Source organism: Gasterosteus aculeatus, chromosome 2 (assembly GCF_964276395.1).
Source record: "Gasterosteus aculeatus chromosome 2, fGasAcu3.hap1.1, whole genome shotgun sequence".
NCBI classification, from domain to species: domain Eukaryota; kingdom Metazoa; phylum Chordata; class Actinopteri; order Perciformes; family Gasterosteidae; genus Gasterosteus; species Gasterosteus aculeatus.
The window spans coordinates 22,794,803-22,816,845 of NC_135689.1; the positions used below are offsets into that span (position 1 = coordinate 22,794,803).

General features: G+C 44.5%; 87 non-coding genes and 7 pseudogenes across 87 annotated transcripts; all 94 read left to right on the top strand.

The window, feature by feature from the left end:
• Positions 1–63: 63 nt before the first annotated feature.
• On the top strand, positions 64–182 carry LOC144400910 (5S ribosomal RNA). Its single transcript, XR_013462845.1, has one exon. It is a non-coding gene; the product is annotated as a 5S ribosomal RNA (ribosomal RNA).
• A 117-nt stretch (positions 183–299) lies between these two features.
• On the top strand, positions 300–418 carry LOC144396948 (5S ribosomal RNA). Its single transcript, XR_013459094.1, has one exon. It is a non-coding gene; the product is annotated as a 5S ribosomal RNA (ribosomal RNA).
• A 117-nt stretch (positions 419–535) lies between these two features.
• LOC144402058 (5S ribosomal RNA) lies at positions 536–654 on the top strand. Its single transcript, XR_013463993.1, has one exon. It is a non-coding gene; the product is annotated as a 5S ribosomal RNA (ribosomal RNA).
• A 116-nt stretch (positions 655–770) lies between these two features.
• On the top strand, positions 771–889 carry LOC144402059 (5S ribosomal RNA). The gene has a single exon (XR_013463994.1). It is a non-coding gene; the product is annotated as a 5S ribosomal RNA (ribosomal RNA).
• Positions 890–1,006: 117 nt separating this feature from the next.
• On the top strand, positions 1,007–1,125 carry LOC144399248 (5S ribosomal RNA). Its single transcript, XR_013461393.1, has one exon. It is a non-coding gene; the product is annotated as a 5S ribosomal RNA (ribosomal RNA).
• Positions 1,126–1,242: 117 nt separating this feature from the next.
• On the top strand, positions 1,243–1,361 carry LOC144402060 (5S ribosomal RNA). The gene has a single exon (XR_013463995.1). It is a non-coding gene; the product is annotated as a 5S ribosomal RNA (ribosomal RNA).
• Positions 1,362–1,478: 117 nt separating this feature from the next.
• Positions 1,479–1,597, top strand: LOC144402062 (5S ribosomal RNA). Its single transcript, XR_013463997.1, has one exon. It is a non-coding gene; the product is annotated as a 5S ribosomal RNA (ribosomal RNA).
• A 117-nt stretch (positions 1,598–1,714) lies between these two features.
• On the top strand, positions 1,715–1,833 carry LOC144402063 (5S ribosomal RNA). Its single transcript, XR_013463998.1, has one exon. It is a non-coding gene; the product is annotated as a 5S ribosomal RNA (ribosomal RNA).
• A 116-nt stretch (positions 1,834–1,949) lies between these two features.
• LOC144396559 (5S ribosomal RNA) lies at positions 1,950–2,068 on the top strand. Its single transcript, XR_013458705.1, has one exon. It is a non-coding gene; the product is annotated as a 5S ribosomal RNA (ribosomal RNA).
• Positions 2,069–2,184: 116 nt separating this feature from the next.
• LOC144399259 (5S ribosomal RNA) lies at positions 2,185–2,303 on the top strand. Its single transcript, XR_013461404.1, has one exon. It is a non-coding gene; the product is annotated as a 5S ribosomal RNA (ribosomal RNA).
• Positions 2,304–2,419: 116 nt separating this feature from the next.
• Positions 2,420–2,538, top strand: LOC144402064 (5S ribosomal RNA). The gene has a single exon (XR_013463999.1). It is a non-coding gene; the product is annotated as a 5S ribosomal RNA (ribosomal RNA).
• Positions 2,539–2,655: 117 nt separating this feature from the next.
• LOC144402065 (5S ribosomal RNA) lies at positions 2,656–2,774 on the top strand. The gene has a single exon (XR_013464000.1). It is a non-coding gene; the product is annotated as a 5S ribosomal RNA (ribosomal RNA).
• A 116-nt stretch (positions 2,775–2,890) lies between these two features.
• Positions 2,891–3,009, top strand: LOC144402066 (5S ribosomal RNA). The gene has a single exon (XR_013464001.1). It is a non-coding gene; the product is annotated as a 5S ribosomal RNA (ribosomal RNA).
• Positions 3,010–3,126: 117 nt separating this feature from the next.
• LOC144402067 (5S ribosomal RNA) lies at positions 3,127–3,245 on the top strand. The gene has a single exon (XR_013464002.1). It is a non-coding gene; the product is annotated as a 5S ribosomal RNA (ribosomal RNA).
• Positions 3,246–3,362: 117 nt separating this feature from the next.
• LOC144402068 (5S ribosomal RNA) lies at positions 3,363–3,481 on the top strand. Its single transcript, XR_013464003.1, has one exon. It is a non-coding gene; the product is annotated as a 5S ribosomal RNA (ribosomal RNA).
• Positions 3,482–3,598: 117 nt separating this feature from the next.
• On the top strand, positions 3,599–3,717 carry LOC144397092 (5S ribosomal RNA). The gene has a single exon (XR_013459237.1). It is a non-coding gene; the product is annotated as a 5S ribosomal RNA (ribosomal RNA).
• A 117-nt stretch (positions 3,718–3,834) lies between these two features.
• Positions 3,835–3,953, top strand: LOC144398516 (5S ribosomal RNA). The gene has a single exon (XR_013460663.1). It is a non-coding gene; the product is annotated as a 5S ribosomal RNA (ribosomal RNA).
• Positions 3,954–4,069: 116 nt separating this feature from the next.
• On the top strand, positions 4,070–4,188 carry LOC144402069 (5S ribosomal RNA). Its single transcript, XR_013464004.1, has one exon. It is a non-coding gene; the product is annotated as a 5S ribosomal RNA (ribosomal RNA).
• Positions 4,189–4,305: 117 nt separating this feature from the next.
• LOC144396560 (5S ribosomal RNA) lies at positions 4,306–4,424 on the top strand. Its single transcript, XR_013458706.1, has one exon. It is a non-coding gene; the product is annotated as a 5S ribosomal RNA (ribosomal RNA).
• Positions 4,425–4,540: 116 nt separating this feature from the next.
• On the top strand, positions 4,541–4,659 carry LOC144399270 (5S ribosomal RNA). Its single transcript, XR_013461415.1, has one exon. It is a non-coding gene; the product is annotated as a 5S ribosomal RNA (ribosomal RNA).
• Positions 4,660–4,775: 116 nt separating this feature from the next.
• Positions 4,776–4,894, top strand: LOC144402070 (5S ribosomal RNA). Its single transcript, XR_013464005.1, has one exon. It is a non-coding gene; the product is annotated as a 5S ribosomal RNA (ribosomal RNA).
• Positions 4,895–5,011: 117 nt separating this feature from the next.
• On the top strand, positions 5,012–5,130 carry LOC144402071 (5S ribosomal RNA). The gene has a single exon (XR_013464006.1). It is a non-coding gene; the product is annotated as a 5S ribosomal RNA (ribosomal RNA).
• Positions 5,131–5,247: 117 nt separating this feature from the next.
• LOC144402073 (5S ribosomal RNA) lies at positions 5,248–5,366 on the top strand. Its single transcript, XR_013464008.1, has one exon. It is a non-coding gene; the product is annotated as a 5S ribosomal RNA (ribosomal RNA).
• A 117-nt stretch (positions 5,367–5,483) lies between these two features.
• Positions 5,484–5,602, top strand: LOC144398346 (5S ribosomal RNA). The gene has a single exon (XR_013460493.1). It is a non-coding gene; the product is annotated as a 5S ribosomal RNA (ribosomal RNA).
• Positions 5,603–5,718: 116 nt separating this feature from the next.
• On the top strand, positions 5,719–5,837 carry LOC144402074 (5S ribosomal RNA). Its single transcript, XR_013464009.1, has one exon. It is a non-coding gene; the product is annotated as a 5S ribosomal RNA (ribosomal RNA).
• A 117-nt stretch (positions 5,838–5,954) lies between these two features.
• Positions 5,955–6,073, top strand: LOC144396561 (5S ribosomal RNA). The gene has a single exon (XR_013458707.1). It is a non-coding gene; the product is annotated as a 5S ribosomal RNA (ribosomal RNA).
• A 116-nt stretch (positions 6,074–6,189) lies between these two features.
• LOC144399282 (5S ribosomal RNA) lies at positions 6,190–6,308 on the top strand. Its single transcript, XR_013461427.1, has one exon. It is a non-coding gene; the product is annotated as a 5S ribosomal RNA (ribosomal RNA).
• Positions 6,309–6,424: 116 nt separating this feature from the next.
• LOC144402075 (5S ribosomal RNA) lies at positions 6,425–6,543 on the top strand. The gene has a single exon (XR_013464010.1). It is a non-coding gene; the product is annotated as a 5S ribosomal RNA (ribosomal RNA).
• A 117-nt stretch (positions 6,544–6,660) lies between these two features.
• LOC144396562 (5S ribosomal RNA) lies at positions 6,661–6,779 on the top strand. The gene has a single exon (XR_013458708.1). It is a non-coding gene; the product is annotated as a 5S ribosomal RNA (ribosomal RNA).
• Positions 6,780–6,895: 116 nt separating this feature from the next.
• LOC144399783 (5S ribosomal RNA) lies at positions 6,896–7,014 on the top strand (annotated as a pseudogene).
• Positions 7,015–7,131: 117 nt separating this feature from the next.
• On the top strand, positions 7,132–7,250 carry LOC144393381 (5S ribosomal RNA). Its single transcript, XR_013456226.1, has one exon. It is a non-coding gene; the product is annotated as a 5S ribosomal RNA (ribosomal RNA).
• Positions 7,251–7,366: 116 nt separating this feature from the next.
• On the top strand, positions 7,367–7,485 carry LOC144402076 (5S ribosomal RNA). Its single transcript, XR_013464011.1, has one exon. It is a non-coding gene; the product is annotated as a 5S ribosomal RNA (ribosomal RNA).
• Positions 7,486–7,602: 117 nt separating this feature from the next.
• Positions 7,603–7,721, top strand: LOC144398046 (5S ribosomal RNA). Its single transcript, XR_013460193.1, has one exon. It is a non-coding gene; the product is annotated as a 5S ribosomal RNA (ribosomal RNA).
• Positions 7,722–7,837: 116 nt separating this feature from the next.
• On the top strand, positions 7,838–7,956 carry LOC144390063 (5S ribosomal RNA). The gene has a single exon (XR_013454133.1). It is a non-coding gene; the product is annotated as a 5S ribosomal RNA (ribosomal RNA).
• A 117-nt stretch (positions 7,957–8,073) lies between these two features.
• On the top strand, positions 8,074–8,192 carry LOC144400896 (5S ribosomal RNA). Its single transcript, XR_013462831.1, has one exon. It is a non-coding gene; the product is annotated as a 5S ribosomal RNA (ribosomal RNA).
• A 117-nt stretch (positions 8,193–8,309) lies between these two features.
• LOC144399243 (5S ribosomal RNA) lies at positions 8,310–8,428 on the top strand. Its single transcript, XR_013461388.1, has one exon. It is a non-coding gene; the product is annotated as a 5S ribosomal RNA (ribosomal RNA).
• A 117-nt stretch (positions 8,429–8,545) lies between these two features.
• On the top strand, positions 8,546–8,664 carry LOC144390065 (5S ribosomal RNA). The gene has a single exon (XR_013454134.1). It is a non-coding gene; the product is annotated as a 5S ribosomal RNA (ribosomal RNA).
• A 116-nt stretch (positions 8,665–8,780) lies between these two features.
• On the top strand, positions 8,781–8,899 carry LOC144402077 (5S ribosomal RNA). The gene has a single exon (XR_013464012.1). It is a non-coding gene; the product is annotated as a 5S ribosomal RNA (ribosomal RNA).
• Positions 8,900–9,016: 117 nt separating this feature from the next.
• LOC144399930 (5S ribosomal RNA) lies at positions 9,017–9,125 on the top strand (annotated as a pseudogene).
• A 116-nt stretch (positions 9,126–9,241) lies between these two features.
• LOC144399293 (5S ribosomal RNA) lies at positions 9,242–9,360 on the top strand. Its single transcript, XR_013461438.1, has one exon. It is a non-coding gene; the product is annotated as a 5S ribosomal RNA (ribosomal RNA).
• Positions 9,361–9,476: 116 nt separating this feature from the next.
• LOC144398428 (5S ribosomal RNA) lies at positions 9,477–9,595 on the top strand. The gene has a single exon (XR_013460575.1). It is a non-coding gene; the product is annotated as a 5S ribosomal RNA (ribosomal RNA).
• Positions 9,596–9,711: 116 nt separating this feature from the next.
• LOC144397669 (5S ribosomal RNA) lies at positions 9,712–9,830 on the top strand. Its single transcript, XR_013459816.1, has one exon. It is a non-coding gene; the product is annotated as a 5S ribosomal RNA (ribosomal RNA).
• Positions 9,831–9,947: 117 nt separating this feature from the next.
• On the top strand, positions 9,948–10,066 carry LOC144396563 (5S ribosomal RNA). Its single transcript, XR_013458709.1, has one exon. It is a non-coding gene; the product is annotated as a 5S ribosomal RNA (ribosomal RNA).
• A 117-nt stretch (positions 10,067–10,183) lies between these two features.
• LOC144390067 (5S ribosomal RNA) lies at positions 10,184–10,302 on the top strand. Its single transcript, XR_013454138.1, has one exon. It is a non-coding gene; the product is annotated as a 5S ribosomal RNA (ribosomal RNA).
• A 116-nt stretch (positions 10,303–10,418) lies between these two features.
• Positions 10,419–10,537, top strand: LOC144399304 (5S ribosomal RNA). Its single transcript, XR_013461449.1, has one exon. It is a non-coding gene; the product is annotated as a 5S ribosomal RNA (ribosomal RNA).
• A 116-nt stretch (positions 10,538–10,653) lies between these two features.
• Positions 10,654–10,772, top strand: LOC144398429 (5S ribosomal RNA). Its single transcript, XR_013460576.1, has one exon. It is a non-coding gene; the product is annotated as a 5S ribosomal RNA (ribosomal RNA).
• Positions 10,773–10,888: 116 nt separating this feature from the next.
• On the top strand, positions 10,889–11,007 carry LOC144390072 (5S ribosomal RNA). Its single transcript, XR_013454140.1, has one exon. It is a non-coding gene; the product is annotated as a 5S ribosomal RNA (ribosomal RNA).
• A 117-nt stretch (positions 11,008–11,124) lies between these two features.
• On the top strand, positions 11,125–11,243 carry LOC144400897 (5S ribosomal RNA). Its single transcript, XR_013462832.1, has one exon. It is a non-coding gene; the product is annotated as a 5S ribosomal RNA (ribosomal RNA).
• A 117-nt stretch (positions 11,244–11,360) lies between these two features.
• Positions 11,361–11,479, top strand: LOC144399244 (5S ribosomal RNA). The gene has a single exon (XR_013461389.1). It is a non-coding gene; the product is annotated as a 5S ribosomal RNA (ribosomal RNA).
• A 117-nt stretch (positions 11,480–11,596) lies between these two features.
• Positions 11,597–11,715, top strand: LOC144390073 (5S ribosomal RNA). The gene has a single exon (XR_013454141.1). It is a non-coding gene; the product is annotated as a 5S ribosomal RNA (ribosomal RNA).
• A 116-nt stretch (positions 11,716–11,831) lies between these two features.
• Positions 11,832–11,950, top strand: LOC144402078 (5S ribosomal RNA). Its single transcript, XR_013464013.1, has one exon. It is a non-coding gene; the product is annotated as a 5S ribosomal RNA (ribosomal RNA).
• A 117-nt stretch (positions 11,951–12,067) lies between these two features.
• Positions 12,068–12,176, top strand: LOC144399931 (5S ribosomal RNA; annotated as a pseudogene).
• Positions 12,177–12,292: 116 nt separating this feature from the next.
• On the top strand, positions 12,293–12,411 carry LOC144399315 (5S ribosomal RNA). Its single transcript, XR_013461460.1, has one exon. It is a non-coding gene; the product is annotated as a 5S ribosomal RNA (ribosomal RNA).
• Positions 12,412–12,527: 116 nt separating this feature from the next.
• LOC144398430 (5S ribosomal RNA) lies at positions 12,528–12,646 on the top strand. The gene has a single exon (XR_013460577.1). It is a non-coding gene; the product is annotated as a 5S ribosomal RNA (ribosomal RNA).
• Positions 12,647–12,762: 116 nt separating this feature from the next.
• Positions 12,763–12,881, top strand: LOC144397670 (5S ribosomal RNA). The gene has a single exon (XR_013459817.1). It is a non-coding gene; the product is annotated as a 5S ribosomal RNA (ribosomal RNA).
• A 117-nt stretch (positions 12,882–12,998) lies between these two features.
• LOC144396565 (5S ribosomal RNA) lies at positions 12,999–13,117 on the top strand. The gene has a single exon (XR_013458711.1). It is a non-coding gene; the product is annotated as a 5S ribosomal RNA (ribosomal RNA).
• Positions 13,118–13,234: 117 nt separating this feature from the next.
• On the top strand, positions 13,235–13,353 carry LOC144390074 (5S ribosomal RNA). Its single transcript, XR_013454142.1, has one exon. It is a non-coding gene; the product is annotated as a 5S ribosomal RNA (ribosomal RNA).
• Positions 13,354–13,469: 116 nt separating this feature from the next.
• LOC144399326 (5S ribosomal RNA) lies at positions 13,470–13,588 on the top strand. The gene has a single exon (XR_013461471.1). It is a non-coding gene; the product is annotated as a 5S ribosomal RNA (ribosomal RNA).
• Positions 13,589–13,704: 116 nt separating this feature from the next.
• Positions 13,705–13,823, top strand: LOC144398431 (5S ribosomal RNA). Its single transcript, XR_013460578.1, has one exon. It is a non-coding gene; the product is annotated as a 5S ribosomal RNA (ribosomal RNA).
• A 116-nt stretch (positions 13,824–13,939) lies between these two features.
• On the top strand, positions 13,940–14,058 carry LOC144397671 (5S ribosomal RNA). Its single transcript, XR_013459818.1, has one exon. It is a non-coding gene; the product is annotated as a 5S ribosomal RNA (ribosomal RNA).
• Positions 14,059–14,175: 117 nt separating this feature from the next.
• Positions 14,176–14,294, top strand: LOC144396566 (5S ribosomal RNA). The gene has a single exon (XR_013458712.1). It is a non-coding gene; the product is annotated as a 5S ribosomal RNA (ribosomal RNA).
• A 117-nt stretch (positions 14,295–14,411) lies between these two features.
• Positions 14,412–14,530, top strand: LOC144390075 (5S ribosomal RNA). The gene has a single exon (XR_013454144.1). It is a non-coding gene; the product is annotated as a 5S ribosomal RNA (ribosomal RNA).
• Positions 14,531–14,646: 116 nt separating this feature from the next.
• LOC144399337 (5S ribosomal RNA) lies at positions 14,647–14,765 on the top strand. Its single transcript, XR_013461482.1, has one exon. It is a non-coding gene; the product is annotated as a 5S ribosomal RNA (ribosomal RNA).
• A 117-nt stretch (positions 14,766–14,882) lies between these two features.
• LOC144399883 (5S ribosomal RNA) lies at positions 14,883–14,991 on the top strand (annotated as a pseudogene).
• A 116-nt stretch (positions 14,992–15,107) lies between these two features.
• On the top strand, positions 15,108–15,226 carry LOC144398497 (5S ribosomal RNA). The gene has a single exon (XR_013460644.1). It is a non-coding gene; the product is annotated as a 5S ribosomal RNA (ribosomal RNA).
• Positions 15,227–15,342: 116 nt separating this feature from the next.
• Positions 15,343–15,461, top strand: LOC144397672 (5S ribosomal RNA). The gene has a single exon (XR_013459819.1). It is a non-coding gene; the product is annotated as a 5S ribosomal RNA (ribosomal RNA).
• Positions 15,462–15,578: 117 nt separating this feature from the next.
• LOC144396567 (5S ribosomal RNA) lies at positions 15,579–15,697 on the top strand. The gene has a single exon (XR_013458713.1). It is a non-coding gene; the product is annotated as a 5S ribosomal RNA (ribosomal RNA).
• Positions 15,698–15,814: 117 nt separating this feature from the next.
• On the top strand, positions 15,815–15,933 carry LOC144390077 (5S ribosomal RNA). Its single transcript, XR_013454147.1, has one exon. It is a non-coding gene; the product is annotated as a 5S ribosomal RNA (ribosomal RNA).
• A 116-nt stretch (positions 15,934–16,049) lies between these two features.
• LOC144398391 (5S ribosomal RNA) lies at positions 16,050–16,168 on the top strand. Its single transcript, XR_013460538.1, has one exon. It is a non-coding gene; the product is annotated as a 5S ribosomal RNA (ribosomal RNA).
• Positions 16,169–16,285: 117 nt separating this feature from the next.
• LOC144399986 (5S ribosomal RNA) lies at positions 16,286–16,394 on the top strand (annotated as a pseudogene).
• Positions 16,395–16,510: 116 nt separating this feature from the next.
• LOC144402079 (5S ribosomal RNA) lies at positions 16,511–16,629 on the top strand. Its single transcript, XR_013464014.1, has one exon. It is a non-coding gene; the product is annotated as a 5S ribosomal RNA (ribosomal RNA).
• Positions 16,630–16,745: 116 nt separating this feature from the next.
• Positions 16,746–16,864, top strand: LOC144402080 (5S ribosomal RNA). Its single transcript, XR_013464015.1, has one exon. It is a non-coding gene; the product is annotated as a 5S ribosomal RNA (ribosomal RNA).
• Positions 16,865–16,980: 116 nt separating this feature from the next.
• Positions 16,981–17,099, top strand: LOC144398913 (5S ribosomal RNA). Its single transcript, XR_013461060.1, has one exon. It is a non-coding gene; the product is annotated as a 5S ribosomal RNA (ribosomal RNA).
• Positions 17,100–17,216: 117 nt separating this feature from the next.
• On the top strand, positions 17,217–17,335 carry LOC144402081 (5S ribosomal RNA). The gene has a single exon (XR_013464016.1). It is a non-coding gene; the product is annotated as a 5S ribosomal RNA (ribosomal RNA).
• A 117-nt stretch (positions 17,336–17,452) lies between these two features.
• LOC144402082 (5S ribosomal RNA) lies at positions 17,453–17,571 on the top strand. Its single transcript, XR_013464017.1, has one exon. It is a non-coding gene; the product is annotated as a 5S ribosomal RNA (ribosomal RNA).
• Positions 17,572–17,687: 116 nt separating this feature from the next.
• Positions 17,688–17,806, top strand: LOC144402084 (5S ribosomal RNA). The gene has a single exon (XR_013464019.1). It is a non-coding gene; the product is annotated as a 5S ribosomal RNA (ribosomal RNA).
• A 117-nt stretch (positions 17,807–17,923) lies between these two features.
• LOC144399840 (5S ribosomal RNA) lies at positions 17,924–18,032 on the top strand (annotated as a pseudogene).
• A 117-nt stretch (positions 18,033–18,149) lies between these two features.
• On the top strand, positions 18,150–18,268 carry LOC144402085 (5S ribosomal RNA). The gene has a single exon (XR_013464020.1). It is a non-coding gene; the product is annotated as a 5S ribosomal RNA (ribosomal RNA).
• Positions 18,269–18,384: 116 nt separating this feature from the next.
• Positions 18,385–18,503, top strand: LOC144402086 (5S ribosomal RNA). Its single transcript, XR_013464021.1, has one exon. It is a non-coding gene; the product is annotated as a 5S ribosomal RNA (ribosomal RNA).
• Positions 18,504–18,619: 116 nt separating this feature from the next.
• LOC144402087 (5S ribosomal RNA) lies at positions 18,620–18,738 on the top strand. The gene has a single exon (XR_013464022.1). It is a non-coding gene; the product is annotated as a 5S ribosomal RNA (ribosomal RNA).
• Positions 18,739–18,855: 117 nt separating this feature from the next.
• Positions 18,856–18,974, top strand: LOC144402088 (5S ribosomal RNA). Its single transcript, XR_013464023.1, has one exon. It is a non-coding gene; the product is annotated as a 5S ribosomal RNA (ribosomal RNA).
• Positions 18,975–19,091: 117 nt separating this feature from the next.
• On the top strand, positions 19,092–19,210 carry LOC144398432 (5S ribosomal RNA). The gene has a single exon (XR_013460579.1). It is a non-coding gene; the product is annotated as a 5S ribosomal RNA (ribosomal RNA).
• A 116-nt stretch (positions 19,211–19,326) lies between these two features.
• On the top strand, positions 19,327–19,445 carry LOC144397673 (5S ribosomal RNA). The gene has a single exon (XR_013459820.1). It is a non-coding gene; the product is annotated as a 5S ribosomal RNA (ribosomal RNA).
• Positions 19,446–19,562: 117 nt separating this feature from the next.
• Positions 19,563–19,681, top strand: LOC144396568 (5S ribosomal RNA). Its single transcript, XR_013458714.1, has one exon. It is a non-coding gene; the product is annotated as a 5S ribosomal RNA (ribosomal RNA).
• Positions 19,682–19,798: 117 nt separating this feature from the next.
• Positions 19,799–19,917, top strand: LOC144390079 (5S ribosomal RNA). The gene has a single exon (XR_013454148.1). It is a non-coding gene; the product is annotated as a 5S ribosomal RNA (ribosomal RNA).
• Positions 19,918–20,033: 116 nt separating this feature from the next.
• Positions 20,034–20,152, top strand: LOC144399348 (5S ribosomal RNA). The gene has a single exon (XR_013461493.1). It is a non-coding gene; the product is annotated as a 5S ribosomal RNA (ribosomal RNA).
• A 117-nt stretch (positions 20,153–20,269) lies between these two features.
• LOC144396569 (5S ribosomal RNA) lies at positions 20,270–20,388 on the top strand. Its single transcript, XR_013458715.1, has one exon. It is a non-coding gene; the product is annotated as a 5S ribosomal RNA (ribosomal RNA).
• Positions 20,389–20,505: 117 nt separating this feature from the next.
• On the top strand, positions 20,506–20,624 carry LOC144390081 (5S ribosomal RNA). The gene has a single exon (XR_013454150.1). It is a non-coding gene; the product is annotated as a 5S ribosomal RNA (ribosomal RNA).
• A 116-nt stretch (positions 20,625–20,740) lies between these two features.
• LOC144399359 (5S ribosomal RNA) lies at positions 20,741–20,859 on the top strand. The gene has a single exon (XR_013461504.1). It is a non-coding gene; the product is annotated as a 5S ribosomal RNA (ribosomal RNA).
• A 117-nt stretch (positions 20,860–20,976) lies between these two features.
• On the top strand, positions 20,977–21,085 carry LOC144399884 (5S ribosomal RNA; annotated as a pseudogene).
• A 116-nt stretch (positions 21,086–21,201) lies between these two features.
• Positions 21,202–21,320, top strand: LOC144398498 (5S ribosomal RNA). Its single transcript, XR_013460645.1, has one exon. It is a non-coding gene; the product is annotated as a 5S ribosomal RNA (ribosomal RNA).
• A 116-nt stretch (positions 21,321–21,436) lies between these two features.
• LOC144402089 (5S ribosomal RNA) lies at positions 21,437–21,555 on the top strand. The gene has a single exon (XR_013464024.1). It is a non-coding gene; the product is annotated as a 5S ribosomal RNA (ribosomal RNA).
• A 116-nt stretch (positions 21,556–21,671) lies between these two features.
• Positions 21,672–21,790, top strand: LOC144402090 (5S ribosomal RNA). The gene has a single exon (XR_013464025.1). It is a non-coding gene; the product is annotated as a 5S ribosomal RNA (ribosomal RNA).
• A 116-nt stretch (positions 21,791–21,906) lies between these two features.
• Positions 21,907–22,025, top strand: LOC144398914 (5S ribosomal RNA). The gene has a single exon (XR_013461061.1). It is a non-coding gene; the product is annotated as a 5S ribosomal RNA (ribosomal RNA).
• The last annotated feature ends 18 nt before the right edge of the window (positions 22,026–22,043 follow it).

Here is a 22,043-nt window from a genome sequence, read left to right on the forward strand (position 1 = left end):
TTAATTGTCAAAACTACAAAACCTTTGACACATTTTAAAAGATTAGGTAGAGGACATACAGTTGCTTACGGCCATACCTCTCTGACTCCGCCTGATCTCGTCTGATCTCAGAAGCTAAGCAGAGTAGGGCCTGGTTAGTACTTGGATGGAAGACCGCCTGGGAATCCCAGGTGCCGTAAGCTTTTTCATTTCTCTCTCTGGAAGAAATCGAGAAGGCATTAGAAAGTGACTCCTTTTTCATTATCAAAACTCCAAAACCTTTGACACATTTTAAAAGATTAGGAAGAGGACATACAGTTGCTTACGGCCATACCTCTCTGGCTCCGCCTGATCTCGTCTGATCTCAGAAGCTAAGCAGAGTAGGGCCTGGTTAGTACTTGGATGGAAGACCGCCTGAGAATCCCAGGTGCCGTAAGCTTTTTCATTTCTCTCTCTGGAAGAAATCGAGAAGGCATTAGAAAGTGACTCCTTTTTCATTATCAAAACTCCAAAACCTTTGACACATTTTAAAAGATTAGGAAGAGGACATACAGTTGCTTACGGCCATACCTCTCTGGCTCCGCCTGATCTCGTCTGATCTCAGAAGCTAAGCAGAGTAGGGCCTGGTTAGTACTTGGATGGAAGACCGCCTGGGAATCCCAGGTGCCGTAAGCTTTTTCAATTCTATTTGTAAAAGACACAGAGAAGGCCTTAGAAAGTGACTCCATTTAATTGTCAAAACTACAAAACCTTTGACACATTTTAAAAGATTAGGTAGAGGACATGCAGTTGCTTACGGCCATACCTCTCTGGCTCCGCCTGATCTCGTCTGATCTCAGAAGCTAAGCAGAGTAGGGCCTGGTTAGTACTTGGATGGAAGACCGCCTGGGAATCCCAGGTGCCGTAAGCTTTTTCATTTCTCTCTCTGGAAGAAATTGAGAAGGCATTAGAAAGTGAATCCTTTTTCATTATCAAAACTCCAAAACCTTTGACACATTTTAAAATATTAGGAAGAGGACATACAGTTGCTTACGGCCATACCTCTCTGGCTCCGCCTGATCTCGTCAGATCTCAGAAGCTAAGCAGAGTAGGGCCTGGTTAGTACTTGGATGGAAGACCGCCTGGGAATCCCAGGTGCCGTAAGCTTTTTCATTTCTCTCTCTGGAAGAAATCGAGAAGGCATTAGAAAGTGACTCCTTTTTCATTATCAAAACTCCAAAACCTTTGACACATTTTAAAAGATTAGGAAGAGGACATACAGTTGCTTACGGCCATACCTCTCTGGCTCCGCCTGATCTCGTCTGATCTCAGAAGCTAAGCAGAGTAGGGCCTGGTTAGTACTTGGATGGAAGACCGCCTGGGAATCCCAGGTGCCGTAAGCTTTTTCATTTCTCTCTCTGGAAGAAATCGAGAAGGCATTAGAAAGTGACTCCTTTTTCATTATCAAAACTCCAAAACCTTTGACACATTTTAAAAGATTAGGAAGAGGACATACAGTTGCTTACGGCCATACCTCTCTGGCTCCGCCTGATCTCGTCTGATCTCAGAAGCTAAGCAGAGTAGGGCCTGGTTAGTACTTGGATGGAAGACCGCCTGGGAATCCCAGGTGCCGTAAGCTTTTTCATTTCTCTCTCTGGAAGAAATCGAGAAGGCATTAGAAAGTGACTCCTTTTTCATTATCAAAACTCCAAAACCTTTGACACATTTTAAAAGATTAGGAAGAGGACATACAGTTGCTTACGGCCATACCTCTCTGGCTCCGCCTGATCTCGTCTGATCTCAGAAGCTAAGCAGAGTAGGGCCTGGTTAGTACTTGGATGGAAGACCGCCTGGGAATCCCAGGTGCCGTAAGCTTTTTCAATTCTATTTGTAAAAGACACAGAGAAGGCCTTAGAAAGTGACTCCATTTAATTGTCAAAACTACAAAACCTTTGACACATTTTAAAAGATTAGGTAGAGGACATGCAGTTGCTTACGGCCATACCTCTCTGGCTCCGCCTGATCTCGTCTGATCTCAGAAGCTAAGCAGAGTAGGGCCTGGTTAGTACTTGGATGGAAGACCGCCTGGGAATCCCAGGTGCTGTAAGCTTTTTCATTTCGATCTGTAAAAGACACAGAGAAGGCCTTAGAAAGTGACTCCATTTCATTGTCAAAACTACAAAACCTTTGACACATTTTAAAAGATTAGGAAGAGGACATACAGTTGCTTACGGCCATACCTCTCTGGCTCCGCCTGATCTCGTCAGATCTCAGAAGCTAAGCAGAGTAGGGCCTGGTTAGTACTTGGATGGAAGACCGCCTGGGAATCCCAGGTGCCGTAAGCTTTTTCATTTCGATCTGTAAAAGACACAGAGAAGGCCTTAGAAAGTGACTCCATTTCATTGTCAAAACTACAAAACCTTTGACACATTTTAAAAGATTAGGTAGAGGACATACAGTTGCTTACGGCCATACCTCTCTGGCTCCGCCTGATCTCGTCTGATCTCAGAAGCTAAGCAGAGTAGGGCCTGGTTAGTACTTGGATGGAAGACCGCCTGGGAATCCCAGGTGCCGTAAGCTTTTTCATTTCTCTCTCTGGAAGAAATCGAGAAGGCATTAGAAAGTGACTCCTTTTTCATTATCAAAACTCCAAAACCTTTGACACATTTTAAAAGATTAGGAAGAGGACATACAGTTGCTTACGGCCATACCTCTCTGGCTCCGCCTGATCTCGTCTGATCTCAGAAGCTAAGCAGAGTAGGGCCTGGTTAGTACTTGGATGGAAGACCGCCTGGGAATCCCAGGTGCCGTAAGCTTTTTCAATTCTATTTGTAAAAGACACAGAGAAGGCCTTAGAAAGTGACTCCATTTAATTGTCAAAACTACAAAACCTTTGACACATTTTAAAAGATTAGGTAGAGGACATGCAGTTGCTTACGGCCATACCTCTCTGGCTCCGCCTGATCTCGTCTGATCTCAGAAGCTAAGCAGAGTAGGGCCTGGTTAGTACTTGGATGGAAGACCGCCTGGGAATCCCAGGTGCCGTAAGCTTTTTCATTTCTCTCTCTGGAAGAAATTGAGAAGGCATTAGAAAGTGAATCCTTTTTCATTATCAAAACTCCAAAACCTTTGACACATTTTAAAATATTAGGAAGAGGACATACAGTTGCTTACGGCCATACCTCTCTGGCTCCGCCTGATCTCGTCTGATCTCAGAAGCTAAGCAGAGTAGGGCCTGGTTAGTACTTGGATGGAAGACCGCCTGGGAATCCCAGGTGCCGTAAGCTTTTTCATTTCTCTCTCTGGAAGAAATCGAGAAGGCATTAGAAAGTGACTCCTTTTTCATTATCAAAACTCCAAAACCTTTGACACATTTTAAAAGATTAGGAAGAGGACATACAGTTGCTTACGGCCATACCTCTCTGGCTCCGCCTGATCTCGTCTGATCTCAGAAGCTAAGCAGAGTAGGGCCTGGTTAGTACTTGGATGGAAGACCGCCTGGGAATCCCAGGTGCCGTAAGCTTTTTCATTTCTCTCTCTGGAAGAAATCGAGAAGGCATTAGAAAGTGACTCCTTTTTCATTATCAAAACTCCAAAACCTTTGACACATTTTAAAAGATTAGGAAGAGGACATACAGTTGCTTACGGCCATACCTCTCTGGCTCCGCCTGATCTCGTCTGATCTCAGAAGCTAAGCAGAGTAGGGCCTGGTTAGTACTTGGATGGAAAACCGCCTGGGAATCCCAGGTGCCGTAAGCTTTTTCATTTCTCTCTCTGGAAGAAATCGAGAAGGCATTAGAAAGTGACTCCTTTTTCATTATCAAAACTCCAAAACCTTTGACACATTTTAAAAGATTAGGAAGAGGACATACAGTTGCTTACGGCCATACCTCTCTGGCTCCGCCTGATCTTGTCTGATCTCAGAAGCTAAGCAGAGTAGGGCCTGGTTAGTACTTGGATGGAAGACCGCCTGGGAATCCCAGGTGCCGTAAGCTTTTTCAATTCTATTTGTAAAAGACACAGAGAAGGCCTTAGAAAGTGACTCCATTTAATTGTCAAAACTACAAAACCTTTGACACATTTTAAAAGATTAGGTAGAGGACATGCAGTTGCTTACGGCCATACCTCTCTGGCTCCGCCTGATCTCGTCTGATCTCAGAAGCTAAGCAGAGTAGGGCCTGGTTAGTACTTGGATGGAAGACCGCCTGGGAATCCCAGGTGCCGTAAGCTTTTTCATTTCTCTCTCTGGAAGAAATTGAGAAGGCATTAGAAAGTGAATCCTTTTTCATTATCAAAACTCCAAAACCTTTGACACATTTTAAAATATTAGGAAGAGGACATACAGTTGCTTACGGCCATACCTCTCTGGCTCCGCCTGATCTCGTCTGATCTCAGAAGCTAAGCAGAGTAGGGCCTGGTTAGTACTTGGATGGAAGACCGCCTGGGAATCCCAGGTGCTGTAAGCTTTTTCATTTCGATCTGTAAAAGACACAGAGAAGGCCTTAGAAAGTGACTCCATTTCATTGTCAAAACTACAAAACCTTTGACACATTTTAAAAGATTAGGAAGAGGACATACAGTTGCTTACGGCCATACCTCTCTGGCTCCGCCTGATCTCGTCAGATCTCAGAAGCTAAGCAGAGTAGGGCCTGGTTAGTACTTGGATGGAAGACCGCCTGGGAATCCCAGGTGCCGTAAGCTTTTTCATTTCGATCTGTAAAAGACACAGAGAAGGCCTTAGAAAGTGACTCCATTTCATTGTCAAAACTACAAAACCTTTGACACATTTTAAAAGATTAGGTAGAGGACATACAGTTGCTTACGGCCATACCTCTCTGGCTCCGCCTGATCTCGTCTGATCTCAGAAGCTAAGCAGAGTAGGGCCTGGTTAGTACTTGGATGGAAGACCGCCTGGGAATCCCAGGTGCCGTAAGCTTTTTCATTTCTCTCTCTGGAAGAAATCGAGAAGGCATTAGAAAGTGACTCCTTTTTCATTATCAAAACTCCAAAACCTTTGACACATTTTAAAAGATTAGGAAGAGGACATACAGTTGCTTACGGCCATACCTCTCTGGCTCCGCCTGATCTCGTCTGATCTCAGAAGCTAAGCAGAGTAGGGCCTGGTTAGTACTTGGATGGAAGACCGCCTGGGAATCCCAGGTGCCGTAAGCTTTTTCATTTCTCTCTCTGGAAGAAATCGAGAAGGCATTAGAAAGTGACTCCTTTTTCATTATCAAAACTCCAAAACCTTTGACACATTTTAAAAGATTAGGAAGAGGACATACAGTTGCTTACGGCCATACCTCTCTGGCTCCGCCTGATCTCGTCTGATCTCAGAAGCTAAGCAGAGTAGGGCCTGGTTAGTACTTGGATGGAAGACCGCCTGGGAATCCCAGGTGCCGTAAGCTTTTTCATTTCTCTCTCTGGAAGAAATCGAGAAGGCATTAGAAAGTGACTCCTTTTTCATTATCAAAACTCCAAAACCTTTGACACATTTTAAAAGATTAGGAAGAGGACATACAGTTGCTTACGGCCATACCTCTCTGGCTCCGCCTGATCTCGTCTGATCTCAGAAGCTAAGCAGAGTAGGGCCTGGTTAGTACTTGGATGGAAGACCGCCTGGGAATCGCAGGTGCCGTAAGCTTTTTCAATTCTATTTGTAAAAGACACAGAGAAGGCCTTAGAAAGTGACTCCATTTAATTGTCAAAACTACAAAACCTTTGACACATTTTAAAAGATTAGGTAGAGGACATGCAGTTGCTTACGGCCATACCTCTCTGGCTCCGCCTGATCTCGTCTGATCTCAGAAGCTAAGCAGAGTAGGGCCTGGTTAGTACTTGGATGGAAGACCGCCTGGGAATCCCAGGTGCCGTAAGCTTTTTCATTTCTCTCTCTGGAAGAAATTGAGAAGGCATTAGAAAGTGAATCCTTTTTCATTATCAAAACTCCAAAACCTTTGACACATTTTAAAATATTAGGAAGAGGACATACAGTTGCTTACGGCCATACCTCTCTGGCTCCGCCTGATCTCGTCTGATCTCAGAAGCTAAGCAGAGTAGGGCCTGGTTAGTACTTGGATGGAAGACCGCCTGGGAATCCCAGGTGCTGTAAGCTTTTTCATTTCGATCTGTAAAAGACACAGAGAAGGCCTTAGAAAGTGACTCCATTTCATTGTCAAAACTACAAAACCTTTGACACATTTTAAAAGATTAGGAAGAGGACATACAGTTGCTTACGGCCATACCTCTCTGGCTCCGCCTGATCTCGTCAGATCTCAGAAGCTAAGCAGAGTAGGGCCTGGTTAGTACTTGGATGGAAGACCGCCTGGGAATCCCAGGTGCCGTAAGCTTTTTCATTTCGATCTGTAAAAGACACAGAGAAGGCCTTAGAAAGTGACTCCATTTCATTGTCAAAACTACAAAACCTTTGACACATTTTAAAAGATTAGGTAGAGGACATACAGTTGCTTACGGCCATACCTCTCTGGCTCCGCCTGATCTCGTCTGATCTCAGAAGCTAAGCAGAGTAGGGCCTGGTTAGTACTTGGATGGAAGACCGCCTGGGAATCCCAGGTGCCGTAAGCTTTTTCATTTCTCTCTCTGGAAGAAATCGAGAAGGCCTTAGAAAGAGACTCCTTTTTCATTATCAAAACTCCAAAACCTTTGACACATTTTAAAAGATTAGGAAGAGGACATACAGTTGCTTACGGCCATACCTCTCTGGCTCCGCCTGATCTCGTCTGATCTCAGAAGCTAAGCAGAGTAGGGCCTGGTTAGTACTTGGATGGAAGACCGCCTGGGAATCCCAGGTGCTGTAAGCTTTTTCATTTCGATCTGTAAAAGACACAGAGAAGGCCTTAGAAAGTGACTCCATTTCATTGTCAAAACTACAAAACCTTTGACACATTTTAAAAGATTAGGAAGAGGACATACAGTTGCTTACAACCATACCCCTCTGGCTCCGCCTGATCTCGTCAGATCTCAGAAGCTAAGCAGAGTAGGGCCTGGTTAGTACTTGGATGGAAGACTGCCTGGGAATCCCAGGTGCCGTAAGCTTTTTCCTTTCTCTCTCTGGAAGAAATCGAGAATGCCTTAGAAAGTGACTCCTTTTTCATTATCAAAACTCCAAAACCTTTGACACATTTTAAAATATTAGGAAGAGGACATACAGTTGCTTACGGCCATACCTCTCTGGCTTCGCCTGATCTCGTCTGATCTCAGAAGCTAAGCAGAGTAGGGCCTGGTTAGTACTTGGATGGAAGACCGCCTGGGAATCCCAGGTGCTGTAAGCTTTTTTATTTCGATCTGTAAAAGACACAAAGAAGAACTTAGAAAGTGACTCCATTTCATTGTCAAAACTCCAAAACCTTTGACACATTTTAAAAGATTAGGTAGAGGACATAAGGTTGCTTACGGCCATACCTCTCTGGCTCCGCCTGATCTCGTCTGATCTCAGAAGCTAAGCAGAGTAGGGCCTGGTTAGTACTTGGATGGAAGACCGCCTGGGAATCCCAGGTGCCGTAAGCTTTTTCATTTCTCTCTCTGGAAGAAATCGAGAAGGCATTAGAAAGTGACTCCTTTTTCATTATCAAAACTCCAAAACCTTAGACACATTTTAAAAGATTAGGAAGAGGACATACAGTTGCTTACGGCCATACCTCTCTGGCTCTGCCTGATCTCGTCTGATCTCAGAAGCTAAGCAGAGTAGGGCCTGGTTAGTACTTGGATGGAAGACCGCCTGGGAATCCCAGGTGCTGTAAGCTTTTTCATTTCGATCTGTAAAAGACACAGAGAAGGCCTTAGAAAGTGACTCCATTTCATTGTCAAAACTACAAAACCTTTGACACATTTTAAAAGATTAGGAAGAGGACATACAGTTGCTTACGGCCATACCTCTCTGGCTCCGCCTGATCTCGTCAGATCTCAGAAGCTAAGCAGAGTAGGGCCTGGTTAGTACTTGGATGGAAGACCGCCTGGGAATCCCAGGTGCTGTAAGCTTTTTCATTTCTCTCTCTGGAAGAAATCGAGAAGGCATTAGAAAGTGACTCCTTTTTCATTATCTAAACTCCAAAACCTTTGACACATTTTAAAATATTAGGAAGAGGACATACAGTTGCTTACGGCCATACCTCTCTGGCTTCGCCTGATCTCGTCTGATCTCAGAAGCTAAGCAGAGTAGGGCCTGGTTAGTACTTGGATGGAAGACCGCCTGGGAATCCCAGGTGCCGTAAGCTTTTTCATTTCTCTCTCTGGAAGAAATCGAGAAGGCATTAGAAAGTGACTCCTTTTTCATTATCAAAACTCCAAAACCTTTGACACATTTTAAAAGATTAGGAAGAGGACATACAGTTGCTTACGGCCATACCTCTCTGGCTCGGCCTGATCTCGTCTGATCTCAGAAGCTAAGCAGAGTAGGGCCTGGTTAGTACTTGGATGGAAGACCGCCTGGGAATCCCAGGTGCTGTAAGCTTTTTCATTTCGATCTGTAAAAGACACAGAGAAGGCCTTAGAAAGTGACTCCTTTTTCATTATCAAAACTCCAAAACCTTTGACACATTTTAAAAGATTAGGTAGAGGACATACAGTTGCTTACGGCCATACCTCTCTGGCTCCGCCTGATCTCGTCAGATCTCAGAAGCTAAGCAGAGTAGGGCCTGGTTAGTACTTGGATGGAAGACCGCCTGGGAATCCCAGGTGCTGTAAGCTTTTTCATTTCGATCTGTAAAAGACACAGAGAAGGCCTTAGAAAGTGACTCCATTTCATTGTCAAAACTACAAAACCTTTGACACATTTTAAAAGATTAGGTAGAGGACATACAGTTGCTTACGGCCATACCTCTCTGGCTCCGCCTGATCTCGTCTGATCTCAGAAGCTAAGCAGAGTAGGGCCTGGTTAGTACTTGGATGGAAGACCGCCTGGGAATCCCAGGTGCCGTAAGCTTTTTCATTTCTCTCTCTGGAAGAAATCGAGAAGGCATTAGAAAGTGACTCCTTTTTCATTATCAAAACTCCAAAACCTTTGACACATTTTAAAAGATTAGGAAGAGGACATACAGTTGCTTACAGCCATACCTCTCTGGCTCCGTCTGATCTCAGAAGCTAAGCAGAGTAGGGCCTGGTTAGTACTTGGATGGAAGACCGCCTGGGAATCCCAGGTGCTGTAAGCTTTTTCATTTCGATCTGTAAAAGACACAGAGAAGGCCTTAGAAAGTGACTCCATTTCATTGTCAAAACTACAAAACCTTTGACACATTTTAAAAGATTAGGAAGAGGACATACAGTTGCTTACGGCCATACCTCTCTGGCTCCGCCTGATCTCGTCAGATCTCAGAAGCTAAGCAGAGTAGGGCCTGGTTAGTACTTGGATGGAAGACCGCCTGGGAATCCCAGGTGCCGTAAGCTTTTTCATTTCTATCTGTAAAAGACACAGAGAAGGCCTTAGAAAGTGACTCCATTTCATTGTCAAAACTACAAAACCTTTGACACATTTTAAAAGATTAGGTAGAGGACATACAGTTGCTTACGGCCATACCTCTCTGGCTCCGCCTGATCTCGTCTGATCTCAGAAGCTAAGCAGAGTAGGGCCTGGTTAGTACTTGGATGGAAGACCGCCTGGGAATCCCAGGTGCTGTAAACTTTTTCATTTCGATCTGTAAAAGACACAGAGAAGGCCTTAGAAAGTGACTCCATTTCATTGTCAAAACTACAAAACCTTTGACACATTTTAAAAGATTAGGAAGAGGACATACAGTTTCTTACGGCCATACCTCTCTGGCTCCGCCTGATCTCGTCTGATCTCAGAAGCTAAGCAGAGTAGGGCCTGGTTAGTACTTGGATGGAAGACCGCCTGGGAATCCCAGGTGCCGTAAGCTTTTTCATTTCTCTCTCTGGAAGAAATCGAGAAGGCATTAGAAAGTGACTCCTTTTTCATTATCAAAACTCCAAAACCTTTGACACATTTTAAAAGATTAGGAAGAGGACATACAGTTGCTTACGGCCATACCTCTCTGGCTCCGCCTGATCTCGTCTGATCTCAGAAGCTAAGCAGAGTAGGGCCTGGTTAGTACTTGGATGGAAGACCGCCTGGGAATCCCAGGTGCTGTAAGCTTTTTCATTTCGATCTGTAAAAGACACAGAGAAGGCCTTAGAAAGTGACTCCTTTTTCATTATCAAAACTCCAAAACCTTTGACACATTTTAAAAGATTAGGTAGAGGACATGCAGTTGCTTACGGCCATACCTCTCTGGCTCCGCCTGATCTCGTCAGATCTCAGAAGCTAAGCAGAGTAGGGCCTGGTTAGTACTTGGATGGAAGACCGCCTGGGAATCCCAGGTGCTGTAAGCTTTTTCATTTCGATCTGTAAAAGACACAGAGAAGGCCTTAGAAAGTGACTCCATTTCATTGTCAAAACTACAAAACCTTTGACACATTTTAAAAGATTAGGAAGAGGACATACAGTTGCTTACGGCCATACCTCTCTGGCTCCGCCTGATCTCGTCAGATCTCAGAAGCTAAGCAGAGTAGGGCCTGGTTAGTACTTGGATGGAAGACCGCCTGGGAATCCCAGGTGCCGTAAGCTTTTTCATTTCTATCTGTAAAAGACACAGAGAAGGCCTTAGAAAGTGACTCCATTTCATTGTCAAAACTACAAAACCTTTGACACATTTTAAAAGATTAGGTAGAGGACATACAGTTGCTTACGGCCATACCTCTCTGGCTCCGCCTGATCTCGTCTGATCTCAGAAGCTAAGCAGAGTAGGGCCTGGTTAGTACTTGGATGGAAGACCGCCTGGGAATCCCAGGTGCTGTAAACTTTTTCATTTCGATCTGTAAAAGACACAGAGAAGGCCTTAGAAAGTGACTCCATTTCATTGTCAAAACTACAAAACCTTTGACACATTTTAAAAGATTAGGAAGAGGACATACAGTTGCTTACGGCCATACCTCTCTGGCTCCGCCTGATCTCGTCAGATCTCAGAAGCTAAGCAGAGTAGGGCCTGGTTAGTACTTGGATGGAAGACCGCCTGGGAATCCCAGGTGCTGTAAGCTTTTTCATTTCTCTCTCTGGAAGAAATCGAGAAGGCATTAGAAAGTGACTCCTTTTTCATTATCTAAACTCCAAAACCTTTGACACATTTTAAAATATTAGGAAGAGGACATACAGTTGCTTACGGCCATACCTCTCTGGCTTCGCCTGATCTCGTCTGATCTCAGAAGCTAAGCAGAGTAGGGCCTGGTTAGTACTTGGATGGAAGACCGCCTGGGAATCCCAGGTGCCGTAAGCTTTTTCATTTCTCTCTCTGGAAGAAATCGAGAAGGCATTAGAAAGTGACTCCTTTTTCATTATCAAAACTCCAAAACCTTTGACACATTTTAAAAGATTAGGAAGAGGACATACAGTTGCTTACGGCCATACCTCTCTGGCTCGGCCTGATCTCGTCTGATCTCAGAAGCTAAGCAGAGTAGGGCCTGGTTAGTACTTGGATGGAAGACCGCCTGGGAATCCCAGGTGCTGTAAGCTTTTTCATTTCGATCTGTAAAAGACACAGAGAAGGCCTTAGAAAGTGACTCCTTTTTCATTATCAAAACTCCAAAACCTTTGACACATTTTAAAAGATTAGGTAGAGGACATACAGTTGCTTACGGCCATACCTCTCTGGCTCCGCCTGATCTCGTCAGATCTCAGAAGCTAAGCAGAGTAGGGCCTGGTTAGTACTTGGATGGAAGACCGCCTGGGAATCCCAGGTGCTGTAAGCTTTTTCATTTCGATCTGTAAAAGACACAGAGAAGGCCTTAGAAAGTGACTCCATTTCATTGTCAAAACTACAAAACCTTTGACACATTTTAAAAGATTAGGTAGAGGACATACAGTTGCTTACGGCCATACCTCTCTGGCTCCGCCTGATCTCGTCTGATCTCAGAAGCTAAGCAGAGTAGGGCCTGGTTAGTACTTGGATGGAAGACCGCCTGGGAATCCCAGGTGCCGTAAGCTTTTTCATTTCTCTCTCTGGAAGAAATCGAGAAGGCATTAGAAAGTGACTCCTTTTTCATTATCAAAACTCCAAAACCTTTGACACATTTTAAAAGATTAGGAAGAGGACATACAGTTGCTTACAGCCATACCTCTCTGGCTCCGTCTGATCTCAGAAGCTAAGCAGAGTAGGGCCTGGTTAGTACTTGGATGGAAGACCGCCTGGGAATCCCAGGTGCTGTAAGCTTTTTCATTTCGATCTGTAAAAGACACAGAGAAGGCCTTAGAAAGTGACTCCATTTCATTGTCAAAACTACAAAACCTTTGACACATTTTAAAAGATTAGGAAGAGGACATACAGTTGCTTACGGCCATACCTCTCTGGCTCCGCCTGATCTCGTCAGATCTCAGAAGCTAAGCAGAGTAGGGCCTGGTTAGTACTTGGATGGAAGACCGCCTGGGAATCCCAGGTGCCGTAAGCTTTTTCATTTCTATCTGTAAAAGACACAGAGAAGGCCTTAGAAAGTGACTCCATTTCATTGTCAAAACTACAAAACCTTTGACACATTTTAAAAGATTAGGTAGAGGACATACAGTTGCTTACGGCCATACCTCTCTGGCTCCGCCTGATCTCGTCTGATCTCAGAAGCTAAGCAGAGTAGGGCCTGGTTAGTACTTGGATGGAAGACCGCCTGGGAATCCCAGGTGCTGTAAACTTTTTCATTTCGATCTGTAAAAGACACAGAGAAGGCCTTAGAAAGTGACTCCATTTCATTGTCAAAACTACAAAACCTTTGACACATTTTAAAAGATTAGGAAGAGGACATACAGTTTCTTACGGCCATACCTCTCTGGCTCCGCCTGATCTCGTCTGATCTCAGAAGCTAAGCAGAGTAGGGCCTGGTTAGTACTTGGATGGAAGACCGCCTGGGAATCCCAGGTGCCGTAAGCTTTTTCATTTCTCTCTCTGGAAGAAATCGAGAAGGCATTAGAAAGTGACTCCTTTTTCATTATCAAAACTCCAAAACCTTTGACACATTTTAAAAGATTAGGAAGAGGACATACAGTTGCTTACGGCCATACCTCTCTGGCTCCGCCTGATCTCGTCTGATCTCAGAAGCTAAGCAGAGTAGGGCCTGGTTAGTACTTGGATGGAAGACCGCCTGGGAATCCCAGGTGCTGTAAGCTTTTTCATTTCGATCTGTAAAAGACACAGAGAAGGCCTTAGAAAGTGACTCCTTTTTCATTATCAAAACTCCAAAACCTTTGACACATTTTAAAAGATTAGGTAGAGGACATGCAGTTGCTTACGGCCATACCTCTCTGGCTCCGCCTGATCTCGTCAGATCTCAGAAGCTAAGCAGAGTAGGGCCTGGTTAGTACTTGGATGGAAGACCGCCTGGGAATCCCAGGTGCTGTAAGCTTTTTCATTTCGATCTGTAAAAGACACAGAGAAGGCCTTAGAAAGTGACTCCATTTCATTGTCAAAACTACAAAACCTTTGACACATTTTAAAAGATTAGGAAGAGGACATACAGTTGCTTACGGCCATACCTCTCTGGCTCCGCCTGATCTCGTCAGATCTCAGAAGCTAAGCAGAGTAGGGCCTGGTTAGTACTTGGATGGAAGACCGCCTGGGAATCCCAGGTGCCGTAAGCTTTTTCATTTCTATCTGTAAAAGACACAGAGAAGGCCTTAGAAAGTGACTCCATTTCATTGTCAAAACTACAAAACCTTTGACACATTTTAAAAGATTAGGTAGAGGACATACAGTTGCTTACGGCCATACCTCTCTGGCTCCGCCTGATCTCGTCTGATCTCAGAAGCTAAGCAGAGTAGGGCCTGGTTAGTACTTGGATGGAAGACCGCCTGGGAATCCCAGGTGCTGTAAACTTTTTCATTTCGATCTGTAAAAGACACAGAGAAGGCCTTAGAAAGTGACTCCATTTCATTGTCAAAACTACAAAACCTTTGACACATTTTAAAAGATTAGGAAGAGGACATACAGTTTCTTACGGCCATACCTCTCTGGCTCCGCCTGATCTCGTCTGATCTCAGAAGCTAAGCAGAGTAGGGCCTGGTTAGTACTTGGATGGAAGACCGCCTGGGAATCCCAGGTGCCGTAAGCTTTTTCATTTCTCTCTCTGGAAGAAATCGAGAAGGCATTAGAAAGTGACTCCTTTTTCATTATCAAAACTCCAAAACCTTTGACACATTTTAAAAGATTAGGAAGAGGACATACAGTTGCTTACGGCCATACCTCTCTGGCTCCGCCTGATCTCGTCTGATCTCAGAAGCTAAGCAGAGTAGGGCCTGGTTAGTACTTGGATGGAAGACCGCCTGGGAATCCCAGGTGCTGTAAGCTTTTTCATTTCGATCTGTAAAAGACACAGAGAAGGCCTTAGAAAGTGACTCCTTTTTCATTATCAAAACTCCAAAACCTTTGACACATTTTAAAAGATTAGGTAGAGGACATGCAGTTGCTTACGGCCATACCTCTCTGGCTCCGCCTGATCTCGTCAGATCTCAGAAGCTAAGCAGAGTAGGGCCTGGTTAGTACTTGGATGGAAGACCGCCTGGGAATCCCAGGTGCTGTAAGCTTTTTCATTTCGATCTGTAAAAGACACAGAGAAGGCCTTAGAAAGTGACTCCATTTCATTGTCAAAACTACAAAACCTTTGACACATTTTAAAAGATTAGGAAGAGGACATACAGTTGCTTACGGCCATACCTCTCTGGCTCCGCCTGATCTCGTCAGATCTCAGAAGCTAAGCAGAGTAGGGCCTGGTTAGTACTTGGATGGAAGACCGCCTGGGAATCCCAGGTGCCGTAAGCTTTTTCATTTCTCTCTCTGGAAGAAATCGAGAAGGCCTTAGAAAGTGACTCCTTTTTCATTATCAAAACTCCAAAACCTTTGACACATTTTAAAAGATTAGGAAGAGGACATACAGTTGCTTACGGCCATACCTCTCTGGCTCCGTCTGATCTCAGAAGCTAAGCAGAGTAGGGCCTGGTTAGTACTTGGATGGAAGACCGCCTGGGAATCCCAGGTGCTGTAAGCTTTTTCATTTCGATCTGTAAAAGACACAGAGAAGGCCTTAGAAAGTGACTCCATTTCATTGTCAAAACTACAAAACCTTTGACACATTTTAAAAGATTAGGAAGAGGACATACAGTTGCTTACGGCCATACCTCTCTGGCTCCGCCTGATCTCGTCAGATCTCAGAAGCTAAGCAGAGTAGGGCCTGGTTAGTACTTGGATGGAAGACCGCCTGGGAATCCCAGGTGCTGTACGCTTTTTCATTTCGATCTGTAAAAGACACAGAGAAGGCCTTAGAAAGTGACTCCATTTCATTGTCAAAACTACAAAACCTTTGACACATTTTAAAAGATTAGGAAGAGGACATACAGTTTCTTACGGCCATACCTCTCTGGCTCCGCCTGATCTCGTCTGATCTCAGAAGCTAAGCAGAGTAGGGCCTGGTTAGTACTTGGATGGAAGACCGCCTGGGAATCCCAGGTGCCGTAAGCTTTTTCATTTCTCTCTCTGGAAGAAATCGAGAAGGCATTAGAAAGTGACTCCTTTTTCATTATCAAAACTCCAAAACCTTTGACACATTTTAAAAGATTAGGAAGAGGACATACAGTTGCTTACGGCCATACCTCTCTGGCTCCGCCTGATCTCGTCTGATCTCAGAAGCTAAGCAGAGTAGGGCCTGGTTAGTACTTGGATGGAAGACCGCCTGGGAATCCCAGGTGCTGTAAGCTTTTTCATTTCGATCTGTAAAAGACACAGAGAAGGCCTTAGAAAGTGACTCCTTTTTCATTATCAAAACTCCAAAACCTTTGACACATTTTAAAAGATTAGGTAGAGGACATGCAGTTGCTTACGGCCATACCTCTCTGGCTCCGCCTGATCTCGTCAGATCTCAGAAGCTAAGCAGAGTAGGGCCTGGTTAGTACTTGGATGGAAGACCGCCTGGGAATCCCAGGTGCTGTAAGCTTTTTCATTTCGATCTGTAAAAGACACAGAGAAGGCCTTAGAAAGTGACTCCATTTCATTGTCAAAACTACAAAACCTTTGACACATTTTAAAAGATTAGGAAGAGGACATACAGTTGCTTACGGCCATACCTCTCTGGCTCCGCCTGATCTCGTCAGATCTCAGAAGCTAAGCAGAGTAGGGCCTGGTTAGTACTTGGATGGAAGACCGCCTGGAAATCCCAGGTGCCGTAAGCTTTTTCATTTCTCTCTCTGGAAGAAATCGAGAAGGCCTTAGAAAGTGACTCCTTTTTCATTATCAAAACTCCAAAACCTTTGACACATTTTAAAAGATTAGGAAGAGGACATACAGTTGCTTACGGCCATACCTCTCTGGCTCCGTCTGATCTCAGAAGCTAAGCAGAGTAGGGCCTGGTTAGTACTTGGATGGAAGACCGCCTGGGAATCCCAGGTGCTGTACGCTTTTTCATTTCGATCTGTAAAAGACACAGAGAAGGCCTTAGAAAGTGACTCCATTTCATTGTCAAAACTACAAAACCTTTGACACATTTTAAAAGATTAGGTAGAGGACATACAGTTGCTTACGGCCATACCTCTCTGGCTCCGCCTGATCTCGTCTGATCTCAGAAGCTAAGCAGAGTAGGGCCTGGTTAGTACTTGGATGGAAGACCGCCTGGGAATCCCAGGTGCCGTAAGCTTTTTCATTTCTATCTGTAAAAGACACAGAGAAGGCCTTAGAAAGTGACTCCATTTCATTGTCAAAACTACAAAACCTTTGACACGTTTTAAAAGATTAGGAAGAGGACATACAGTTGCTTACGGCCATACCTCTCTGGCTCCGCCTGATCTCGTCTGATCTCAGAAGCTAAGCAGAGTAGGGCCTGGTTAGTACTTGGATGGAAGACCGCCTGGGAATCCCAGGTGCCGTAAGCTTTTTCAATTCTATCTGTAAAAGACACAGAGAAGGCCTTAGAAAGTGACTCCATTTAATTGTCAAAACTACAAAACCTTTGACACGTTTTAAAAGATTAGGTAGAGGACATACAGTTGCTTACGGCCATACCTCTCTGGCTCCGCCTGATCTCGTCTGATCTCAGAAGCTAAGCAGAGTAGGGCCTGGTTAGTACTTGGATGGAAGACCGCCTGGGAATCCCATGTGCCGTAAGCTTTTTCATTTCTCTCTCTGGAAGAAATTGAGAAGGCATTAGAAAGTGAATCCTTTTTCATTATCAAAACTCAAAAACCTTTGACACATTTTAAAATATTAGGAAGAGGACATACAGTTGCTTACGGCCATACCTCTCTGGCTCCGCCTGATCTCGTCTGATCTCAGAAGCTAAGCAGAGTAGGGCCTGGTTAGTACTTGGATGGAAGACCGCCTGGGAATCCCAGGTGCCGTAAGCTTTTTCATTTCTCTCTCTGGAAGAAATTGAGAAGGCATTAGAAAGTGAATCCTTTTTCATTATCAAAACTCCAAAACCTTTGACACATTTTAAAATATTAGGAAGAGGACATACAGTTGCTTACGGCCATACCTCTCTGGCTCCGCCTGATCTCGTCTGATCTCAGAAGCTAAGCAGAGTAGGGCCTGGTTAGTACTTGGATGGAAGACCGCCTGGGAATCCCAGGTGCCGTAAGCTTTTTCATTTCTATCTGTAAAAGACACAGAGAAGGCCTTAGAAAGTGACTCCATTTCATTGTCAAAACTACAAAACCTTTGACACATTTTAAAATATTAGGAAGAGGACATACAGTTGCTTACGGCCATACCTCTCTGGCTCCGCCTGATCTCGTCTGATCTCAGAAGCTAAGCAGAGTAGGGCCTGGTTAGTACTTGGATGGAAGACCGCCTGGGAATCCCAGGTGCCGTAAGCTTTTTCATTTCTCTCTCTGGAAGAAATTGAGAAGGCATTAGAAAGTGAATCCTTTTTCATTATCAAAACTCCAAAACCTTTGACACATTTTAAAAGATTAGGAAGAGGACATACAGTTGCTTACGGCCATACCTCTCTGGCTCCGCCTGATCTCAGAAGCTAAGCAGAGTAGGGCCTGGTTAGTACTTGGATGGAAGACCGCCTGGGAATCCCAGGTGCCGTAAGCTTTTTCATTTCTCTCTCTGGAAGAAATCGAGAAGGCATTAGAAAGTGACTCCTTTTTCATTATCAAAACTCCAAAACCTTTGACACATTTTAAAAGATTAGGAAGAGGACATACAGTTGCTTACGGCCATACCTCTCTGGCTCCGCCTGATCTCGTCTGATCTCAGAAGCTAAGCAGAGTAGGGCCTGGTTAGTACTTGGATGGAAGACCGCCTGGGAATCCCAGGTGCCGTAAGCTTTTTCATTTCTATCTGTAAAAGACACAGAGAAGGCCTTAGAAAGTGACTCCATTTCATTGTCAAAACTACAAAACCTTTGACACGTTTTAAAAGATTAGGAAGAGGACATACAGTTGCTTACGGCCATACCTCTCTGGCTCCGCCTGATCTCGTCTGATCTCAGAAGCTAAGCAGAGTAGGGCCTGGTTAGTACTTGGATGGAAGACCGCCTGGGAATCCCAGGTGCCGTAAGCTTTTTCATTTCTATCTGTAAAAGACACAGAGAAGGCCTTAGAAAGTGACTCCATTTAATTGTCAAAACTACAAAACCTTTGACACATTTTAAAAGATTAGGTAGAGGACATACAGTTGCTTACGGCCATACCTCTCTGGCTCCGCCTGATCTCGTCTGATCTCAGAAGCTAAGCAGAGTAGGGCCTGGTTAGTACTTGGATGGAAGACCGCCTGGGAATCCCAGGTGCCGTAAGCTTTTTCATTTCTCTCTCTGGAAGAAATTGAGAAGGCATTAGAAAGTGAATCCTTTTTCATTATCAAAACTCCAAAACCTTTGACACATTTTAAAAGATTAGAAAGAGGACATACAGTTGCTTACGGCCATACCTCTCTGGCTCCGCCTGATCTCGTCTGATCTCAGAAGCTAAGCAGAGTAGGGCCTGGTTAGTACTTGGATGGAAGACCGCCTGGGAATCCCAGGTGCCGTAAGCTTTTTCATTTCTCTCTCTGGAAGAAATCGAGAAGGCATTAGAAAGTGACTCCTTTTTCATTATCAAAACTCCAAAACCTTTGACACATTTTAAAAGATTAGAAAGAGGACATACAGTTGCTTACGGCCATACCTCTCTGGCTCCGCCTGATCTCGTCTGATCTCAGAAGCTAAGCAGAGTAGGGCCTGGTTAGTACTTGGATGGAAGACCGCCTGGGAATCCCAGGTGCTGTAAACTTTTTCATTTCGATCTGTAAAAGACACAGAGAAGGCCTTAGAAAGTGACTCCATTTCATTGTCAAAACTACAAAACCTTTGACACATTTTAAAAGATTAGGAAGAGGACATACAGTTTCTTACGGCCATACCTCTCTGGCTCCGCCTGATCTCGTCTGATCTCAGAAGCTAAGCAGAGTAGGGCCTGGTTAGTACTTGGATGGAAGACCGCCTGGGAATCCCAGGTGCCGTAAGCTTTTTCATTTCTCTCTCTGGAAGAAATCGAGAAGGCATTAGAAAGTGACTCCTTTTTCATTATCAAAACTCCAAAACCTTTGACACATTTTAAAAGATTAGGAAGAGGACATACAGTTGCTTACGGCCATACCTCTCTGGCTCCGCCTGATCTCGTCTGATCTCAGAAGCTAAGCAGAGTAGGGCCTGGTTAGTACTTGGATGGAAGACCGCCTGGGAATCCCAGGTGCTGTAAGCTTTTTCATTTCGATCTGTAAAAGACACAGAGAAGGCCTTAGAAAGTGACTCCTTTTTCATTATCAAAACTCCAAAACCTTTGACACATTTTAAAAGATTAGGTAGAGGACATGCAGTTGCTTACGGCCATACCTCTCTGGCTCCGCCTGATCTCGTCAGATCTCAGAAGCTAAGCAGAGTAGGGCCTGGTTAGTACTTGGATGGAAGACCGCCTGGGAATCCCAGGTGCTGTAAGCTTTTTCATTTCGATCTGTAAAAGACACAGAGAAGGCCTTAGAAAGTGACTCCATTTCATTGTCAAAACTACAAAACCTTTGACACATTTTAAAAGATTAGGAAGAGGACATACAGTTGCTTACGGCCATACCTCTCTGGCTCCGCCTGATCTCGTCAGATCTCAGAAGCTAAGCAGAGTAGGGCCTGGTTAGTACTTGGATGGAAGACCGCCTGGGAATCCCAGGTGCCGTAAGCTTTTTCATTTCTCTCTCTGGAAGAAATCGAGAAGGCCTTAGAAAGTGACTCCTTTTTCATTATCAAAACTCCAAAACCTTTGACACATTTTAAAAGATTAGGAAGAGGACATACAGTTGCTTACGGCCATACCTCTCTGGCTCCGCCTGATCTCGTCTGATCTCAGAAGCTAAGCAGAGTAGGGCCTGGTTAGTACTTGGATGGAAGACCGCCTGGGAATCCCAGGTGCTGTAAGCTTTTTCATTTCGATCTGTAAAAGACACAGAGAAGGCCTTAGAAAGTGACTCCTTTTTCATTATCAAAACTACAAAACCTTTGACACATTTTAAAAGATTAGGTAGAGGACATGCAGTTGCTTACGGCCATACCTCTCTGGCTCCGCCTGATCTCGTCAGATCTCAGAAGCTAAGCAGAGTAGGGCCTGGTTAGTACTTGGATGGAAGACCGCCTGGGAATCCCAGGTGCTGTAAGCTTTTTCATTTCGATCTGTAAAAGACACAGAGAAGGCCTTAGAAAGTGACTCCATTTCATTGTCAAAACTACAAAACCTTTGACACATTTTAAAAGATTAGGAAGAGGACATACAGTTGCTTACGGCCATACCTCTCTGGCTCCGCCTGATCTCGTCAGATCTCAGAAGCTAAGCAGAGTAGGGCCTGGTTAGTACTTGGATGGAAGACCGCCTGGGAATCCCAGGTGCCGTAAGCTTTTTCATTTCTCTCTCTGGAAGAAATCGAGAAGGCCTTAGAAAGTGACTCCTTTTTCATTATCAAAACTCCAAAACCTTTGACACATTTTAAAAGATTAGGAAGAGGACATACAGTTGCTTACGGCCATACCTCTCTGGCTCCGTCTGATCTCAGAAGCTAAGCAGAGTAGGGCCTGGTTAGTACTTGGATGGAAGACCGCCTGGGAATCCCAGGTGCTGTAAGCTTTTTCATTTCGATCTGTAAAAGACACAGAGAAGGCCTTAGAAAGTGACTCCATTTCATTGTCAAAACTACAAAACCTTTGACACATTTTAAAAGATTAGGAAGAGGACATACAGTTGCTTACGGCCATACCTCTCTGGCTCCGCCTGATCTCGTCAGATCTCAGAAGCTAAGCAGAGTAGGGCCTGGTTAGTACTTGGATGGAAGACCGCCTGGGAATCCCAGGTGCTGTACGCTTTTTCATTTCGATCTGTAAAAGACACAGAGAAGGCCTTAGAAAGTGACTCCATTTCATTGTCAAAACTACAAAACCTTTGACACATTTTAAAAGATTAGGTAGAGGACATACAGTTGCTTACGGCCATACCTCTCTGGCTCCGCCTGATCTCGTCTGATCTCAGAAGCTAAGCAGAGTAGGGCCTGGTTAGTACTTGGATGGAAGACCGCCTGGGAATCCCAGGTGCCGTAAGCTTTTTCATTTCTATCTGTAAAAGACACAGAGAAGGCCTTAGAAAGTGACTCCATTTCATTGTCAAAACTACAAAACCTTTGACACGTTTTAAAAGATTAGGAAGAGGACATACAGTTGCTTACGGCCATACCTCTCTGGCTCCGCCTGATCTCGTCTGATCTCAGAAGCTAAGCAGAGTAGGGCCTGGTTAGTACTTGGATGGAAGACCGCCTGGGAATCCCAGGTGCCGTAAGCTTTTTCAATTCTATCTGTAAAAGACACAGAGAAGGCCTTAGAAAGTGACTCCATTTAATTGTCAAAACTACAAAACCTTTGACACATTTTAAAAGATTAGGTAGAGGACATACAGTTGCTTACGGCCATACCTCTCTGGCTCCGCCTGATCTCGTCTGATCTCAGAAGCTAAGCAGAGTAGGGCCTGGTTAGTACTTGGATGGAAGACCGCCTGGGAATCCCATGTGCCGTAAGCTTTTTCATTTCTCTCTCTG